The 20,609-nt window shown below is 42.0% G+C and overlaps 1 long non-coding RNA gene across 1 annotated transcript; it reads left to right on the top strand.

Moving 5' to 3' along the window:
* Positions 1 to 10,473: 10,473 nt before the first annotated feature.
* Positions 10,474 to 11,182, top strand: LOC146565464 (uncharacterized). Its single transcript, XR_014894005.1, has 3 exons — positions 10,474 to 10,559; positions 10,676 to 10,744; positions 10,907 to 11,182. It is a non-coding gene; the product is annotated as an uncharacterized LOC146565464 (long non-coding RNA).
* Positions 11,183 to 20,609: the final 9,427 nt, after the last annotated feature.

A 20,609-nucleotide genomic window follows, 5' to 3' on the forward strand; every position in this document is an offset into this window, starting at 1 on the left:
TGCCAGAATTGTCCAGAATTCTTTGTAGAATTCTGCAGGGAAGCCGTCTGGACCTGGAGCCTTATTATTGGGCATACTTATCAGGGCTTCCTGGAAATCACTTGGCGTCAGTGGCGAATCCAGTTCCATTGCTTGACTGTCTAGTAATTTTGGGAAAGTTACGTTGTCAAGAAACAGAACAATTTCATTTTTAGATGGGTTTATTTGTGGTGAGTATAAAGTTTCATAGAAATCCCTAAAAATGTTGTTTATTCTTCCAGGGTCATATATTGTGTTCCCCGATAAATCTTTAGCAGCACATATAGTTGTTTTTTCTTTATTTATTTTTAACTGGTTAGCTAGAAATCGACCTGATTTGTTACTGTGTTCAAAATTCTGCAAGCGAAGTCTTTGTATAAGGAATTGTGTTTTTATATTAATAGTTTCATTTAATTCTAGTTTTGTCTTGCATATTTTGTTCAATGTTTCCTGATCTTGGTCGCACGCGTAGGCTTCTTCTAGTGATTTGATGGTTTTTTCTAATTCCTGAATATTTTTGTTTTCTTCTTTCTTTTTGTGTGATGAGAAAGAAATTATTTTACCTCTCATCACAGCTTTCCCTGCTTCCCATAGAACAGAAGCAGATATTCCGGGAGTGTCATTAAAGTCTAAATATGAAGTCCATTCCTTTTTAAAATATTTAATAAAGTCTTCATCTTTAAGCAGTGATGTATTAAATCTCCAGTTTTTACTTGGCGTAGTATTATTCTTGTGCATTAGTTTTAAAGATACAGGAGCATGATCACTGACAGCTATAGGATGAATCTCAGTGTCTGAAATGTCACTCAGCAGTGAGCTGCTGACCAGAAAATAATCCAGACGAGAGTAAGAGTGATGAACATGCGAGAAAAAAGTATATTCCTTACTGTTGGGGTGAAGGGAGCGCCATGCATCGCGAAGGCCAAAGTCGCTCATATACTGTTTGATTATATTTTATATATATATTATATATATATCCTGACTTCCGGCGCCCCCCGTGTGCGGCAGCCTGTTACAGCAGCTCTGCTCATTCTGAGTTTCTTTCTTTCTTATCTTTTCTTCTCGTAATTTTTTATAACTAACGTATCAGTAATTAGACTCTGCAACCATGTTCTACCGTTTTGTGCTAGTTCTGGTCGTTTTTCTTAGTTTATTTCTACTTTTTTCACGCGTGTCTGGGGACCCAGAGCAGGGATCCTTTGTTTACAGTAAGTATCAGACTGCGGTCAAGTGAGCCCTCACTTACGAAGTCGCAGTCAAGCTAGCCGCCCCGCCAGCCGCACCTAAAATGTTGTTGCACTACTCTTACGCATATTACGGTATAGGTGCCGACTGGCTTAGAAACGCAGTGTTTTCTGTCCTGACACTATTTTACTTCACAATCCACTCCCAGTTTTGGTTAATCTCCACTTTCACCCCTGTGATCCACAGCCCAAATTACTGTATGATTCAGAGAAAATTAACAATAAAATTTACCCAATTTACTCAACTATACTTTTAATGTCCTCATCTTTGAGCTTAGATTACAGGAAAACTGTAAGAGGTGACGCAGATATCTCACTGGATTCTGACTCTGGGTGACCCCCACTCTGCATGCTGTGATCCACAGCCAAAATTACTGTACAGTTTTTGAGAAAATTGATAGTAAAATCTTGCCATTTTGCTTTACTGTACTCTACATATTGACATCTTTGAGCTCAGATTACAGGAAAACTATAAGAGGTGACGCAGATATCTCACTGGATTCTGACTCTGGGTGACCCCCACTCTGCATGCTGTGATCCACAGCCAAAATTACTGTACAGTTTTTGAGAAAATTGATAGTAAAATCTTGCCATTTTGCTTTACTGTACTCTACATATTGACATATTTGAGCTCAGATTACAGGAAAACTATAAGAGGTGACGCAGATATCTCACTGGATTATGACTCTGGGTGACCCCCACTCTTCACCCTGTTATCCACAGCCCAAATTACTGTACGGATTTTTAGAAAATTGATAGTAAACTTTGCACAATTTACTGTACTATACTCTATATATTCTCATCTTTGAGCTCAGATTACAGGAAAACTGTAAGAGGTGACGCAGATATTTCACTGGATTATGAATCTAGGCTGTCGCCACTCTGCACCCTGTCATCCACAGCCAAAATTACTGTACGGTTTTTGAGAAAATTGATAGTAAAATCTTCCCATTTTGCTTTACTGTACTCTACATATTGACATCTTTGAGCTCAGATTACAGGAAAACTATAAGAGGTGACACAGATATTTCACTGGATTCTGACTCTAGGCTGTCTCCACTCTGCACCCTGTGATCCACAGAAAAAATTACTGTACGGTTTTTGAGAAAATTGATAGTAAACTTTGCACAATTTACTCTACTGTACTTTTAATATTCTCATCTTTGACCTCAGATTACAGGAAAACTATAAGAGGTGACGCAGATATCTCACTGGATTATGACTCTGGGTGACCCCCACTCTGCACCCTGTGATCCACAGCCAAAATTACTGTACGGATTTCTGATAAAATTAAATCCTATTCCATTACCAAACAAAATGAGTTCATTGAAGTATTTGCTTAACTACAAGAAATGTCTTTCCACACACAATTTAAATTTTTCAAAATGTCATTCACACACCACCTCAAGTATCAACTTCAGTTTTAGACATTATTTATTCAGTGCTTAATCACAACAATAGTCAACTTAAGGCACTTACATAATAAGTTAAACCTTACAATAATACATACAGAGAAAAACCCAACAATCATATGACCCCCTATGAGCAACAGTGGGAAGGAAAAACTCCCTTTTAACAGGAAGAAACCTCCGGCAGAACCAGGCTCAGGGAGGGGCGGCCATCTGCCTCAACCGGTCAGGGTGAGAAATTACATTTCTCAGATTACTGATTTCTCATATTACTACTACACAGTTTAGATACACTCAACAAAAATATAAACGCAACACCTTTGTTACTGCTCCCATTCCCCATGGGATGGACGTAGAGACCGAAAATTCATTCCAGATACACAATATAACCATCCCTCCCAAACAGTGGTCACAAATCAGTCCAAATGTGTGGTAGTGGGCACATCTGCCATATTGAGATAATCCATCCCACCTCACAGGTGTGCCACATCAGGATGCTGATCTGACATCATGAGTAGTGCACAGGTGTACCTCAGACTGCCCACAACAAAAGGCCACCCTGGAATGTGCAGTTTTGTCTCACAGCAAAATGCCACAGATGCCACAAGCAATGAGGGAGCGTGCAATTGGCATGCTGACAGCAGGAATGTCAACCAGATCTGTCGCCCGTGCGTTGAATGTTCATTTCTCAACCATAAGCCGTCTCCACAGGCGTTTCAGAGAATATGGCAGCACATCCAACCGGCCTCACAACCGCAGACCTCGTGTAACCACACCAGCCCAGGACCTCCACATCCAGCAGGTTCACCTCCAAGATCGTCTGAGACCAGCCACCCAGACAGCTGCTGGAACAATTGGTTTGCACAACCAAACAATTTCTGCACAAACTGTCAGAAACCGTCTCAGGGAAGCTCAACTGCATGCCCGTCGTCCTCATCGGGGTCTTGACCTGACTCCAGCTCGTCGCCGTAACAGACTTGTGTGGGCAAATGCTCACATTCGATGGCGTCTGGCACGTTGGAGAGGTGTGCGCTTCACGGATGAATCATGGTTCACATTGTTCAGGGCAGATGGCAGCTGAGAATGTCCCAGTTCTTGCATGGCCAGCATACTCACCGGACATGTCACCCATTGAGCATGTTCGGGATGTGCTTGACCGGCGTATACGACAGCGTGTACCAGTTCCCACGAATATCCAACAACCTCGCACAGCCATTGAAGTGGAGTGGACCAACATTCCAAAGGCCACAATTGACAATCTGATAGACTCCATGCGACGATGTGTTGCACTGCATGAGGCAAATGGTGGTCACACCAGATACTGACCGGTTCTGGGTCCCCAGACCCCCAATAGCGCAAAAAACTGCACATTCCAGGATGGCCTTTTGTTGTGGGCAGTCTGAGGTACACCTGTGCACTACTCATGATGTCAGATCAGCATCCTGATGTGGCACACCTGTGAGGTGGGATGGATTATCTCAATATGGCAGATGTGCCCACTACCACACATTTGGACTGATTTGTGACCACTGTTTGGGAGGGATGGTTATATTGTGTATCTGGAATGAATTTTCGGTCTCTACGTCCATCCCATGGGGAATGGGAGCAGTAACAAAGGTGTTGCGTTTATATTTTTGTTGAGTGTATCTAAACTGTGTAGTAGTAATATGAGAAATCAGTAATCTGAGAAATGTAATTTCTTACCCTGACCGGTTGAGGCAGATGGCCGCCCCTCCCTGAGCCTGGTTCTGCCGGAGGTTTCTTCCTGTTAAAAGGGAGTTTTTCCTTCCCACTGTTGCTCATAGGGGGTCATATGATTGTTGGGTTTTTCTCTGTATGTATTATTGTAAGGTTTAACTTATTATGTAAGTGCCTTAAGTTGACTATTGTTGTGATTAATCACTGAATAAATAATGTCTAAAACTGAAGTTGATACTTGAGGTGGTGTGTGAATGACATTTTGAAAAATTTAAATTGTGTGTGGAAAGACATTTCTTGTAGTTAAGCAAATACTTCAATGAACTCATTTTGTTTGGTAATGGAATAGGATTTAATTTTATCAGAAATCCGTACAGTAATTTTGGCTGTGGATCACAGGGTGCAGAGTGGGGGTCACCCAGAGTCATAATCCAGTGAGATATCTGCGTCACCTCTTACAGTTTTCCTGTAATCTGAGGTCAAAGATGAGAATATTAAAAGTACAGTAGAGTAAATTGTGCAAAGTTTACTATCAATTTTCTCAAAAACCGTACAGTAATTTTGGCTGTGGATCACAGGGTGAAGAGTGGCGACAGCCTAGAGTCAGAATACAGTGAGATATCTGCGTCACCTCTTATAGTTTTCCTGTAATCTGAGGCCAAAGATGTCAATATGTAGAGTACAGTAAAGCAAAATGGGAAGATTTTGCTATGAATTTTCTCAAAATCCATACAGTAATTTTTGCTGTGGATCACAGGGTGCAGAGTGGGGGTCACCCAGAGTCATAATCCAGTGAGATATCTGTGTCACCTCTTACAGTTTTCCTGTAATCTAAGCTCAAAGATGAGAATATATAGAGTACAGTAGAGTAAATTGTGCAAAGTTTACTATCAATTTTCTCAAAATCCGTACAGTAATTTTGCCTGTGGATCACAGGGTGAAGAGTGGAGATGGCCTAGATTCATAATCCAGTGAAATATCTGCGTCACCTCTTATAGTTTTCCTGTAATCTGAGCTCAAAGATGTCAATATGTAGAGTACAGTAAAGCAAAATGGGAAGATTTTACCATGAATTTTCTCAAAAACCGTACAGTAATTTTGGCTGTGGATGACAGGGTGAAGAGTGGCGACAGCCTAGATTCAGAATCCAGTGAAATATCTGCGTCACCTCTTACAGTTTTCCTGTAATCTAAGCTCAAAGATGAGAATATATAGAGTACAGTAGAGTAAATTGTGCAAAGTTTACTATCAATTTTCTCAAAAACTGTACAGTAATTTTGGCTGTGGATCACAGCATGCAGAGTGGGGGTCACCCAGAGTCAGAATCCAGTGAGATATCTGCGTCACCTCTTTCAGTTTTCCTGTAATCTGAGCTCAAAGATGAGGACATTAAAAGTATAGTTGAGTAAATTGGGTAAATTTTATTGTTAATTTTCTCTGAATCATACAGTAATTTGGGCTGTGGATCACAGGGGTGAAAGTGGAGATTAACCAAAACTGGGAGTGGATTGTGAAGTAAAATAGTGTCAGGACAGAAAACACTGCGTTTCTAAGCCAGTCGGCACCTATACCGTAATATGCGTAAGAGTAGTGCAACAACATTTTAGGTGCGGCTGGCGGGGCGGCTAGCTTGACTGCGACTTCGTAAGTGAGGGCTCACTTGACCGCAGTTGGAGCGGGGGGGGGGGGGGCTAGGAGGAGGAGTTGGCCGTCCGACTGCGGTCTGGGGTGTGGGGCCTCCCTGCTGCTGCGGAGTCGGGGCGGTCTGCCTCCCCCCACCGCAGGGAAAAGGGTAATACCACCTGGGTCTGGGTGCAGTTCCCCCTCCAGGGGCAAGGGTACCTAGACCCGGTTTGTAGGGTACGCTTGGGGAGTGTGATCGTGTGTACAGCGTCTCTTTATGTCTGTCTCCACGTTGGTTGAGTGTGGAGTAAGTGCATATGAGAGCATGAGGGTGGGAATGGATGTTTGTATATGTGTGTGCCTGTATTTCTGTGTCTATATGTCAGGTTGGGTGTCAGGCGCCACCTCTCTGGGGACATCTCAGGCCCTCCAAGGTTTGGAGGCCTATCTCCCCCTACCACCACTTCCCCTGCCAGTGGCGGACTCCCTCAGACATCGGTGCGTTGGTGGTTCTTTGTGTCCGGGGATGGGCGTCCAGGTACACAGCGGCTCACTCCTTGGCGGCCGCTTATCGGGGCCTGGAGCCTGGGGCTCGCTCGGGCCACTTCGGAGGTGGGGTGCCCCCGGCTTCTCGGCCTGGGGCTCGGTCACTCAGGCACGGCTGGCTGCCGGCGGAGCTCACGGGCGCGTCACTGCAACTCCCCCTGGCTTCTGCTCCGCGGCTGCTGAGTGAGCCCTCATCTGGGACTCTCCTCAGCTCTTTCTGGGACAGTGGCGCGGCTGCCCCTCTGTTGGTCTTCCTTGGTCTCTTGTGTTCTGGGGGCCTCTGGATGTCTGGAGTTTTGATCTCCTCCATACCTGCTTCATGCCCTGGAGGACGGGGCTGTGGCCCCCCCACACTCCCTAGCAGATCGTTACATGGAGAAACCTTTGGAATACAAGCGCGCTGATCCACACAGGTATGCACACGGGTGTTCACTGCTCGTAGACCCAAATTACACCTTTCTTGGCCGCTACTTCGAAGCACATCTGTCCTGCGTGCTGCACAACAACATTGAATATTTAGTATTTACTGCTGTTTACACTTAGCCAGTGTTGGGACTAACGCGTTATTAAGTAACGCGTTACAGTAACTACGTTATTATTGTGGTAACGAGCACGGTAACTAGTTATTATGCCAAAACCGGGAACGCGTTACTTGTTACTGGGATTTAGATAGGCTCGTTATTCATTACTTCGTGTGGTGGCTATCGCGGAGCTTCCACAGATTCAATAACATTAGCAAGTGGATGAAGAAAGCCAGCAAGTGGATGAAGAAAAAGGGAGGCAGGAGGAGAGACCCGAAGCGGCCGCTGGTCCGAGAGTGTCAGGTGAACTGAACTTCAGGTAAGAAGTTATAACCTGCAGTCCATCTGGGTCAGATATGAACCAAGTTTAGGTGGAGTTTATTTTCGTTATGCTGACTTTTTCGTACTGCGTGCTAGCTAGCATGACGGAGTTTCTATACAGCTGGGTGGGTGCTATGAAGTTAATGATGTTGAACTTTATTTTGTTCATAAGGTTAATTATTAGAGTTGCCAACCGTCCCGTAAAAAACGGAATCATCTCGTATTCAGAGAAAATATTACGCGTTTCGTATTGAGGTGAAAAGGAACAGTTTCTCCCAGACTTCAGCTACAATGACAAAGACACACAGCTGGAGTTATTCTGTGTTTACGCCGCACAGCTGCCTCTTCTTCTCTCATCCTCTCACCCTCCCTCTCCTGTTTATACTTCAATGAAACTGATCAATGATCAGCTGATCGGCATGTAGGGCATTAAAAGGGAAAGGGGGGCACAAAGAAATACTTTCTTATTCTCATTTAAAATGTCTCACTTTTAAAAAAAATAATTATCTGAGTCTTGCAACAAACAATTGATAGATTGATACATATATACCATCAGAACAGTGTACATCACTGTCACAACAGTGTTTATTTTCATTCAAAGGCTTTATGATTTTTCCTATAATGGTGGGCCGGTCTCTAGTCAAAATGCCCGGGACAATTTTTTTGTCCCAGTCCAGCCCTGTATGCAGCTCATCTTCAGTCTGGTGTTACCTACATCTTCCTATTCAGAAGGCAGAATTTCCGAGTTCTGAGTACAATCGAAACTGCAGTTTTCGTGTTGGATGTGAAAAGCAGGCTAGGATAGAATCAGGCGTGGGATTTCTCTTGTGGAAATGTGCACATTATTTTTTCCTTTCTATTGGTAGGTGGCACAGTGCACTTGTGGCAAGTAAGCAAGCTAGAAGACTGGCAATCTTGCTGGGTATCCAGTTACGGAAGCAACACATTAACAAGAGAATTCTGAGTAAAACCAAAGTTACTTTCCCTAGTAACTAGTTACTCTGAAAGTAACGAGTAACTTGAAGTAATTGAGTTACTTTTGATAGAAGTAACTAGTAATGTAACTAAGTTACTAATTTAAAGTAACTTACCCAACACTGCACTTAGCTAGATTAATGCGATGGTGTTGTGTTTAGTATGTTGCTTTGGTTTTTTTTGCTTGTTTTCTATTTTTCTCTCAACAGGTGATCCAGGAGATTTTTATTTTTTTTTCTCCCCCCCTTTCTCACTGTCCCTCTCCCCTTCTGTTTTTCCTTTCCTTCCTCTTTCTTTCTCCCTTTCCTATCCCTCACTCATGTCTGTCCCGTCTGTAACATCTGAAAATAAAATATAATAAATAATAAAAACAAAGATCGACCAAATGGACCAATACGGCAATGCCACGATGATCCATTTGGCAAAGTAAATCCATTGGGTATCCTTGTTGGTCTTCAGACAACAATTCTGATGGCTAAAGAACCAAATGGGACAGGCAAAAAAAAAAAATAATAATAATAACCCCGTCACGGCGAAACATGACACCGTGAAGCACAATCTAACTGGAGAACCGGGGACCCTCTCCGCGAACGGGTTTTTCTTCCTAATTTAATGCTTTCTTTTAATGACATCGTTAACATTTCTCAACAAAAACACATGAAAGTATCACTGATAATTCAACAATAAAAGCTTGGAGTCATATTTGACCAGGACATGTCCTTCAACGCACATATTAAACAAATATGTAAGACTGCTTTCTTCCATTTGCGCAACATCTCTAAAATTAGAAATATCCTGTCTCAGAGTGATGCTGAAAAACTAGTTCATGCATTTATTACTTCCAGGCTGGACTACTGCAATTCATTATTATCAGGATGTCCAAAAAACTCACTGAAAAGCCTCCAGCTAATCCAAAATGCTGCAGCAAGAGTCCTGACAGGGACTAGAAAGAGAGAGCAGATTTCTCCTGTTTTGGCTTCCCTTCATTGGCTTCCTGTTAAGTCCAGAATTGAATTCAAAATCCTGCTCCTCACATACAAGGTCTTAAATAATCAGGCCCCATCTTATCTTAATGACCTTGTAGTACCATATCACCCTATTAGAGCACTTTGCTCTCGCTCTGCAGGCCTACTTGTTGTTCCTGGAGTATTTAAAAGTAGAATGGGAGGGAGAGCCTTCAGTTTTCAGGCCCCACTTCTGTGGAACCAGCTTCCAGTTTGGATTCGGGAGACAGACACTATCTCTACTTTTAAGATTAGGCTTAAAACTTTCCTTTTTGCTAAAGCATATAGTTAGGGCTGGACCAGGTGACCCTGAATCCTCCCTTAGTTATGCTGCAATAGACGTAGGCTGCCGGGGGATTCCCATGATGCATTGAGTTTTTCCTTTCCAGTCACCTTTCTCACTCACTATGTATTAACAGACCTCTCTGCATTGAATCATATCTGTTATTAACCTCTGTCTCTCTTCCACAGCATGTCTTTATCCTGTCTTCCTTCTCTCACCCCAACCGGTCGCAGCAGATGGCCGCCCCTCCCTGAGCCTGGTTCTGCCGGAGGTTTCTTCCTGTTAAAAGGGAGTTTTTCCTTCCCACTGTCGCTTGCTCATAGGGGGTCATATGATTGTTGGGTTTTTCTCTGTATCTATGAAGCGCCTTGAGGCGACTTTTGTTGTGATTTGGCGCTATATAAATCAAATTGAATTGAATTGAATTAAAATCGCTTCATGTTTTGGCCACCACACAGTGTTTTCCAAACTGATTCACGATCTGAAAGTGTGCAGATCTAACGTACATAATCCTTTGTTAGGTTTATTATTTTCATTTCACACGTAAAACATTTATAGATTCATTCACCACTCCTGTTAGTTTGAGCTTCAGGCTGCTGACGAACTCCTTCAAGATATGCAGGTAACATTTTTAGTGGAATCAGTTGTTAAAGAGGGAACACGCTTGTCTAATATTTTGTACGGAGTAAACGTTATATTATTTTAATTTTTTTTTTAAAGTTTATGTCACATTAAGTTGGTTAACTTAAGCTGTTTGATAATCTTTGCTTTAATCATAGACTGTATTTTAGGCGTTCCCTTTTTTCCTTGTTAATTGCGTAGAATGATGCAGAGTGAACCTCAGCCAAGACCAGTGCGCTGGAAAAAACGTGACAGACAGGGAGCTTTTATTCCTCAAAGATCATCAACCACTCGAAGTACTAGTTGCATGTCACGTGCTCAGTGTTCACACAACCATTGATTTTATCTCACAACTTGTTTTCACCAAAGAATTTCAGTAAGTAAATATTCTTCAATTTTTTTCCCCCTCCAGTGTCCAGAGAGCAGCATCAATGTCCACGTGAAGAACCTAGTTATGTTGCCAGTGTCAACCCAACAAAAGGTACTTTACCTTCTTGTATTTATTGTGATTTCTGTTTACTTTTATATTTGTTGTTATAGTTGAGTTATGCAGGGCTTTTGTGCAGTCCTAAGAAACATACTGCCTAGAGTGTTTTTCACTTTGTGGAAGAGTTTCTTCCTTTCTTTCTTTTTTTTCTGTTAGTGTATGGTGCTTCATCAGGAGCTCCTTCAGTTGTTGGAGGATGGAGAAGAGGATGCAGCCATGACTTGTGAGACGTCGTCTGAGTCAGCTGCTACTCACTGGGCGATCAGAAATATGGTGTCCTTGCAAAAGTGGAAAGAGGCCAGGCCTTGTCTTATAGACAATATGTTAGCTACTCTGGATCCACAGTCACACCGTGTGTGTCAGTGTGGCAAACAAGTAGTTGTGAGGTGTCTGGACTGCCTGCCTCTTCCATTCCTTTGTGCTGACTGTGATATTGCAGTTCACACACGCTTTGTCCTGCACAACAGAGAGGCAGTAACAGGAGGGTTTTTGCAGCCTTCATCAGAGTTTCACAAGCCAATAGGTACGGTTTTTAAGTCTTATGCATTTCTTGCTTTGTATGAGTATGAGTGGGTGCTGTTATTGTATATTTATTGGAGTGGAGTGGAGTGCTGTAAAGTTTGAGGTGGACAGGATGTGCAAGGAGCCATGCTTTAGCTGCCCTGCCTGCACTCCAGACATGCTTGCCGTCTCAGTTGATGGAAACCGCAAGCTTTATCGCTTTCAGTCAAATGCAAGGTACGTTATGCATTGTGTACATAAGTCAAATATGGATTTGTAGAAAAATGTATTTTAATGTTTCTTTTCAAACAACTGTCACTGTGTTCGTTCAGCACTTCAGAGCAGGGGGACTTTGAAGGTGTCTTCATTGAAAAAGATGAGGAAGTTGCTGAGTTTGTGAAATACATCCAGAGACACACAAATCATGTAAGATACACATATATATATATATATATATATATATATATTAGTGCTGTTAGCGTTAATCTTGTTAAAATGACGTTAATGCCATAACCATATACACATACACGTATCCAGTGATGCCCTCATGCAGACCGATATTTGGCCCTGGCAGAGCACAAGTGAACGTAAGCTCTTGATATATAAATATCCTTTTTAAACAAACTCCCAGTATCTGAGCAGTAGTTGAATGTTTTGTTCTTGAATCATAATATGCTACTATGTTTTCCCATCTGATGTTGTTAAACTGTAGCTGCTGCTGACCTCCGGACAAAGAGAAAAGTCTTTGAGAAGGTGATGGCTGTGAGGCGCCTGAGAGAGGAGGAGATGATCCTTTGCAGGGAGATGCGGCATCACTGGACAGTGTTGCGAATGCCATCTGTGGTGTTGGGAACAATCTCCTCAGACTGTAAGCACTTTATTTATTTATTAATTTTTTGATGAATCGATTGAAAATAAGAGCAGATGCTAAAGTCTTACTGGATCTTTTACCTATATCTAGATTGCTAGCTAACACTGCCTTCTCCCTTTTAAAAAAATGTTTAATTACAGCATCCTAATTCCTTGTGTTTATGAGGTGAGGTTTTTTTTTTGTTTGTTTGTTTGTTTTTTAACTTTTCTCATATTTATTTGTTTTGTTCTTTTTACAGCCTCCTTTGTTGGCATGTCGGAGGATGCACAGAAGGGACTCTGTAGCCTGGTTTTAGAAAACAAAGTGAACTGAAAGCTGAAATGCTCAAAGTAAAGGACGTGTACAAGAGAATCCTCAGCCACCAACCACTCCTGGAAATGGACTCGGAGGAGGACATTCCAGACGATGCCACTGAGAGTGATTTGAGCACTTCTGCTGAAGACTGATTGTGTCATCATTGATGTTATGTTTGGTAAAATAAAAAGTTAATCACATCTCTGTTTAATGTGATTTTTCAACAGACATTTTACATTTTGAGAAGAAAAATGGAATTTCCTTGGTGCAGTTGTTTACCCTGAATCATTATTTCCCATCTAATTTAATGACTAGTGTACATGTTCAGATACGATAACATAATTTAATTTATGGGATGCTTTCTGGGCTGCTCAAATGATCACAAAATTTAAAAGCACCAGGCAGCACACTCACAAGTACATTTTTTGTTCAGTGTTTTGTCGAAGAAATCAACAAGTACAATTGAGATGTTTGCTGTAGTGGTGTGTTTGTTAAGAAGCATGCCAGCACACCGGTGAAGTGACAGTCCCAGAATGCACCCGAGCCAGTGACTCGCCCCAGAGCAAATGAAATTGCTTATCTAGAAAGACAACCGTCATCAAAGAAGAAGTAAAAGAGTAGGAAACAAATGGTAAGGGAAGGTACTGTGGGGTAGGAAAGAAAGGCCAGAGCTGTGCAAAATGACCTCCAGCAGGCTACAAATGTGCACGTCTGCTCAAACGGTCAGAAACCGACTCCATGAGGGTGGTATGAGGGCCCGACGTCCACAGGTGGGGTTGTGCTTACAGCCCAACACCGTGCCGGATGTTTGGCATTTGCCAGACAACACAAAGATTGGCAACTTTGCCACTGGCGCCCTGTGCTCCTCACAGATGAAAGCAGGTTCACACTGAGCACTTGTGACAGAGTCTGGGGACGCCGTGGAGAACCTTCTGCTGCCTGCAACATCCTCCAGCATGAGTTTGGCAGTGGGTCAGTTTTGGTGTGGGGTGGCATTTCTTTGGGGAGCTGCACAGCCCTCCATGTGTTCGGCAGAGGTAGCCTGACTGCCATTAGGTACTGAGATGAGATCCTCAGACCCCTTGTGAGACCATATGCTGGTGCGGTTGGCCCCGGGTTCCTCCTAATGCAAGACAATCCTAGACCTCATGTGGCTGGAGTGTGTCAGCAGTTCCTGCAAGATGAAGGCAATGATGCTGTGGACTGGCCCGCCCATTCCCCAGACCTGAATCCAATTGAGGACATCTGGGACATCATGTCTCGCTCCATCCACCAACTGCACCACAAAATGTCCAGGAGTGGGCAGATGCTTTAGTCCTGGAGTCTGGGAGGAGATCCATCAGGAGAGCATCTGCCACTTCATCAGGAGCATGTCCAGGTGTTGTAGGGAGGTCATACAGGCATGTGGAGGCCACACAGACTAGTGAGCCTCATTTTGACATGTTTTAAGAACATTACATAAAACCAAATTAATGATTCTGTATTGCATTGATCAAGGAACCAACCCAATAGGAGCTAAAGGAATCCTCTTGACATTACTTCACTCAGTAAGTTTATACTATGTTTAATGTGCATTTTCTTCATCAGTTTTGAACATAACATGTTAGCGCTCCCTGGTCCTTTTTGGAGACAGATCCTGAGACAGCAGGCAGCTATGGAGAACTCGTGTCAGCTGTGGTAATTAAGGAATACTTTGATTTAATATTGATTTCATGACAACTATCCTCAGGCACATATTCCTGGATATATATGATGACATAAGTAAAGTCCCATTTTACAATCATTGCCTTCTTTGATCTGACTTATTGCCTCAGACTTTGGCCCTGTGTCCCCAAAAGTATAGAAAATCCATGACACTGAGTAAGAGGCCTTTATCATGTTATAAGTGAGAGAGTTTGGTGTAACAGTGGTTGAACATGCCAAATCAATCCACAACATACTGCCATTCCCCAGCTGTAACCTGCATATGCATCAAACCAAAATCCAGTATCATAGACATAAAGATGAGGTTAAAGGGGTTGTATCATTTTGCCAGATAGCTTCATCCCAAAAAAGATAAACATTCTTCAAAAACAAAAGTTTGTGAATATTTGCTGTATTGCCAGGCCTAAACCAACCTGTTAAACTTATCAAATTATTGTCATAGATACGAACCTATTGATTGAAACAGAATAATCCATTGAAGCCTCCATCATCATCCACGATCACTGTTACTGTTCAGATTATTTCATCTCTGTTTTCCTCTAGAATGTTTTGAAAATCAGCATTTGATCAACAGACTTTTTAAAAGTTTATTTTGATCCTATTGTTTACGTGTGTAATTGCATTTTTATTGAAATTATGACAGGAAAACCATTAATCAAATTGTATCTTTGATATCTAATAATAATATTAACAATAATGTTACATATGTAATATGTACACAATAATAATGTGCAAACAAACAAGAAAAATAGCAAAAAATGTCAATTTTTTTCTAATACCCTGTATATAAAAACCACATATGACCACAACTCCAAATGTGCAATTGTCACTGCATCTAAACATGACATATTACAAAAAGGTAGAAACATATAATATACAATATGTTCTGAAGCTGGTACTGGTGCAGTTAACTTTGCTTTAGGCTCCCATACACAGTAGGTGTTACCTACCTTACGTGCAGTGCAGTATTACTTTACCTTGTAATATGTTATAATAAGCAAGTCACTTCTATATTTATGAGGATGTAGACAATAATGTTGGCTGATATGTAAAACTATGAGATGTCGAGTGCAGGGAAGATATTATTGATGGATCAGATTCATGAATGTGTTAGGTACTTAAGCCACAATTAGAGAGTGAAACAGAGACTGACACTGGTTGAAATGTATAGTAAATATTTTATTTTGAACTTTTATGCTGAACTACAAGCTGTCAACTGTGCGATCTCTGCGACCTGTGGTGCCTGGTTTACTGTGTGTAAAACTGTGCAGGTTCCCATGTGTCATCCCACACTTTGCCACTGTCAGGAGAAAAACATAACAAAGAACAACCACACACAAAATAGGACAATTTAGGTTGTGACATATGACAATTTTTTAGGATGAAATATCTTCTATATTCATGTCATGCTTTATACACCTTCATTGTAATATAAATGAATCAAATCAAGTCAGACAGTAATAATATATGTAGTAGATGTCAAGCAGGACCACAGCAGCAGCCACGATCCATCGGAACCTGCTGGATGAGAGAGCACAGAAACTCCAGGGAAGAAGTTTAGTTAGTAACATGCATGAACTGCATTACTGAGACATGTATGTTTACAGATGGTGAGGGAGAGGGGGAGAGTTTTCAGTAAAACGAGACGCGACTGCATCTTCAACCAATACTGAGCCTGCATAACCCTGAAAGAGACAGACAGAGAGAGGGGGGGGGGGGGGGGGGGGGACACTAACCCCCAGCAGTCTGGTCCCATTACAGCATAACTAAGGGCTGAGCTGAACCAGCCCTAACTATAAGCTCTATAAAGAAGTAAAGTCTTATGCCTACTCTTAAAAGTGTTGACCATGTCCACCTCCAAATCTCATAATGGACTTTGGAGGTGGACAGCTATCAAGCTCCTCACAGAAGAGGAGCTCGATAGCTAAAAGCTCTCAATTTACTTTAGTCCAAATACATGAATTCAAATTGAGGTGATAACTATTTATCAACAATATGAATGTCTGTTCCTGTCCAACAAAGTTGTTACTACATACCATGTTGAGCAAGGCTTCCACTTGACTTTAACTTCTTCTTTTTCCTGAAAAACATGATATAAACAAACAATTAATTAAGAAAGACATGCAAGTTGCATACAAAAAGGAGCTTATAAACATTTGTGTACTATTGAATGGCTCAATAAAAACATAAGAACCACTACAATGCGTGTACTGCCAGCATCGAGTGCATGTTAGCAAAGCAACACTGCTTACATTGTGGCTCACAAGCAAAACTAACTGAAGCAGATGTTATTGAATGGGAAGGAGCACCTCCACATCAATCACTCCTTCTGAGCATGATGTCAGGAGGACTTTAAAGAACGTAAACATCAGGAAGGCAGCACGACTAGGTCGTATCAGGTGGTCTGTTCTTATTTAATGTCCTATTTGGAGTGAAATCCTGACTCAGTGGCTGAATTAGTGTAGATTCATCAAATACAAAAGCTTATGGATATTCAGTCAGGCACAGTTCAAATCCGGGAAGTCCAAAGACGCAAACAAATCTGCACAACAGCAGGCTAAATTACTTACATTTACAACTCTCCTGTCTACTATCTCTTCATATTTGAAAATCTTCTGTGTACGGTGTTTTCGGCATTCTGAAAAATAACAAATGAAATATTTACATGAGTTCTGTAAAACTGGAAAAAAATGCAAAAATTAAGAAAAAGAGATCTTAACAAACTTAACGAACATGTCATGTGTTTCGTACATTTACAATACCATAACGTCTAACCTTTCCTTGTCCTTTTTTTGTTTGGGACATCCGAGGTGTACACAGTAGAAATTGAGGGAGATGCAGGATGTGGAGATGAAGAGGAGGATGCAGGAGGAAGCAGAGATGAAGAGGAGGATGCAGGAGGAAGCAGAGACAGAGAGGAATATGCAGGAGGAAGCAGAGATGAAGAGGAGGATGCAGGAGGAAGCAGAGATGAAGAGGAGGATGCAAGAGGAAGCAGAGACGGAGAGAAGGATGCAGGAGGAAGCAGAGACGGAGAGGAGGATGCAGGAGGAAGCAGAGATGAAGAGGAGGATGCAAGAGGAAGCAGAGATGAAGAGGAGGATGCAGGAGGAAGCAGAGACAGAGAGGAAGATGCAGAGGAAGCACAGACGAAGAGGAGGAAGCAGAGATGGAGAGGAGGATGCAGGAGGAAGCAGAGATGAAGAGGAGGATGCAGGAGGAAGCAGAGACAGAGAGAAAGATGCAGGAGGAAGCAGAGATGAAGAGGAGGATGCAGGAGGAAGCAGAGACAGAGAGGAAGATGCAGGAGGAAGCAGAGACGGAGAGGAGGATGCAAGAGGAAGCACAGACGAAGAGGAGGAAGCAGAGATGGAGAGGAGGATGCAGGAGGAAGCAGAGATGGAGAGGAGGATGCAGGAGGAAGCACAGACAGAGAGAAAGATGCAGGAGGAAGCACAGACGAAGAGGAGGAAGCAAAGATGGAGAGGAGGATGCAGGAGGAAGCAGAGATGAAGAGGAGGATGCAGGAGGCTGACAGAGGGAAGATGTTGGTACAGGCTCTAAATGAAGAATAAATTCCTCGTTTAGAGCCTCTGGGTCTGGGACTGGTCCAGCATCGACACTGTCAGCAGAGGATGGTCCAGCTGCTGGTGTAGACCTTTTAGCAGGAGGTGAAGCTTGTAATTCTGAAAAATTTTAAATATTAAACATTCATTAAAATGGGTTGAAAAAATGTACAGTACACATAAACACATAATAAGTAGCCCAAACTTTAATAATATGTCTGCATTAGGTGCATAGTAATTACATAAATTGCAAAAAAGTGCAATAAACTACAAAAAAATTGAAAATCGTTTTTGTTTTTTTTAACATATATTTCTAGTTAGAGAAATTTAAGAGGCTTATCCCTCAAAACTGTAAATACAAAAAAGTTACACAAACTAGTTTCCCACCACAGGAAATTTATTTTGAGTGTCTTCATAGTTTTATTTTTGAAATACACCAATTTTTATATACTGCAGGAAAAACGAAAATAAATATTATAGTGCAAATTTGCAAAATAACAGCATATGCATCAAAATAAACTATTTCCAGCAGTGCAATATGAGTCTTAAGCATCCCAGAAACGACACAGAAAGTCATAAAGTCAAACATAACTTTTTAAAACACATAACAAGTAAAACACAAGCTCATAAGGCCCCGATCGTAAAAAACTACATTTCCGCAAAATTACGTCACTTCCGGTTTCGGGCAGGTCATGCGGTCATGTGATAGTTCGCGCTGATGAACGTAGGAAGTGTTACAAACAGCTGATGGATCGGCGAAGCGTGTTTCTGGAATATCATGTTTTTGTTGCTGCAAGTGATTTTTATGCAGTTTTTGCAAAGCTATATGTGGAAGGAAACTGTGACCTAGGACAAGCTGATGGCATAAGATGTAAGTACAACTCCTCCAGTTTCATATGCAAAAAAAAGTATTGCGCTAGCTTACTTGGTTGCAGAGCTACCGGGATTTAAAAATAGTTACGCAAAACAGAGCGTGCCCGCTCCGATCGGCTGTAAAGGGTTAATAAAGTTTAATATTTTGGAAAAAAAATGTTGGCAAAGAGAGGAAGTGACGTAAGATTTGCGCATGCGGGGTACCGATCGGGTTTCCGGTAAGGATCGGGTAGCGTTGAAACTCTGTCGTGCTAACTAGCACGCAGTATGAGTCATTGTAACTGTCAGTACAACGAAAATAAACTACACCTAAACTCGGTTTATATCTGACCCAAATAGAGTGCAGTTCATAACTTCTTACCTGAAATTCAGTTCACCTCACGCTCCGACCGGCAACCGCCTGCTTCTCCTGCCTTCGGTTTCCCTGATCCGGGATTGAGCTCTGCGTTAGCCACCACCGGTCGATCGGCGGCCGCCTCGCCGGTGGCTAGCTGCCACCACCAAAAAGCTCAGTTATTTTTTCCACATCGACCAGCATCATCGGCCCATATAAACGAAAAATAAGTCCAGCTAAGACAAACACTGTTTGCGAGCGATCGGGGGTGAAAGGAGCCTCACTGAAAGGGTGTTTTTTAGCGAAGGGTCGCTAGCCGGCTAGCATGAGAACGGGTTGGTACAGACAGTATTCTCCAAAGAGTTGTTGTGTTGTATAATTTGTCTCCTGTCCTAATTTCCTCTCTCCCTGAGGACACTCCAGGTCCAAGCGCAGCAATGGGTAACCAAGAGTTTCCAGAAAGTCAGCCGCCCACAACAGGGAGAAAGAGGAAAAGAGACCGAAATGATGAGCTGCTAGACCTCATCAGAGAGGAGAGCGCAACAGAACAGGTCACATGACAGCACAGCATTTTCTCTGCATTTTCTACCCACAGTTTGAACTGAATAACAAATAACACAACCTACACAAACTGAAAACAAACAGAAATCACAGAGTAAAATTTGAAAACTTTTATTGATGTTAATTTAAAAGTTATTTAAAAAAAGAAAACCCATATAAAGTTAAAAAAAAAAGTTAAAAAAAAAATCGTAAAAATAAATAAAAAGAAAGGAAAAAAAAAAGAAAACCCAAACAGACAAACCCCTCTGAGCAAGCAATAGGCGACAGTGGGAAGGAAAAACTCCATTTTAACAGGGAGAAACCTCAGACAGAACCGGGCTCTGTGAGGGGACAGCCATCTGCCTCGACTGGTCAATGGGTTCTCATAAGTGACTCGATCAATTTAAAAAGAGCCATTCTAATTGTAAAAATAACCAATTTAAAATCCAGTTAGTTTTCTAGGATTCAAGCAAACTACATTAAACCCGGAGGGAGCCCTAGCTGCAGATTGTTAAAGATATCAACTTGAATATTCCGGGCAGTATTTTCATTCCTGACATTAATGGTATTAGTGCCACCAAAGGAATTGTTTACTATGTTCACAACCGTACTTTGCTGTGAAATAGCAGGTTGCCCCTGGTTTGAATCTTCTGTGTCTGAGTCATCTGGGCTCCCCATACAGCACACACACAAGCATGCAAACAGGTTTTTGCAATTTTGATTGTTTGGCCTAGATTCAGGTTCAGGAGCTGGGTCCTGTGTTGGTGACGGTGTGTGGGTGACAGTTGATGCTTTATTGGCCATCAACTGGCCATCAACTTTGCATTTTTGATTATTGAATCTAGATTCCAGTTCAGGTGGTGTCTCCTGTGTTGGGCTGGTGACAGTTGATGCTTTATTGGCCATTGCGTTTTAATATCTATTTGCAGATAATTTGTTTTCTCCGTTTGTTAAAACTAGCGTGTTACGTTTCGGTGTTGTCAGTGTGTTGTTTTTGGCGTGACTGTTATGTGTTTCCTGTGTTACTTTGAAAGTCTGTGTTATCTTAGTCTTTTTAGTTTACGTTTCCCTGTCTCGTCAGTTCTGAGTTGCCCCAGCTGTGTTTCCCTCTTGTTGTCCATTTTCCTGATTGCTCCCTCTAGGTATTTAAACCCTGTGTTTCAGTGTGTCATGGCC

This window comes from Mchenga conophoros, linkage group LG10 (genome assembly GCF_057382185.1).
Source record: "Mchenga conophoros isolate Kocher_MC1m ecotype Shallow Benthic linkage group LG10, M_conophoros_male_GT1.1, whole genome shotgun sequence".
Lineage (NCBI taxonomy): Eukaryota > Metazoa > Chordata > Actinopteri > Cichliformes > Cichlidae > Mchenga > Mchenga conophoros.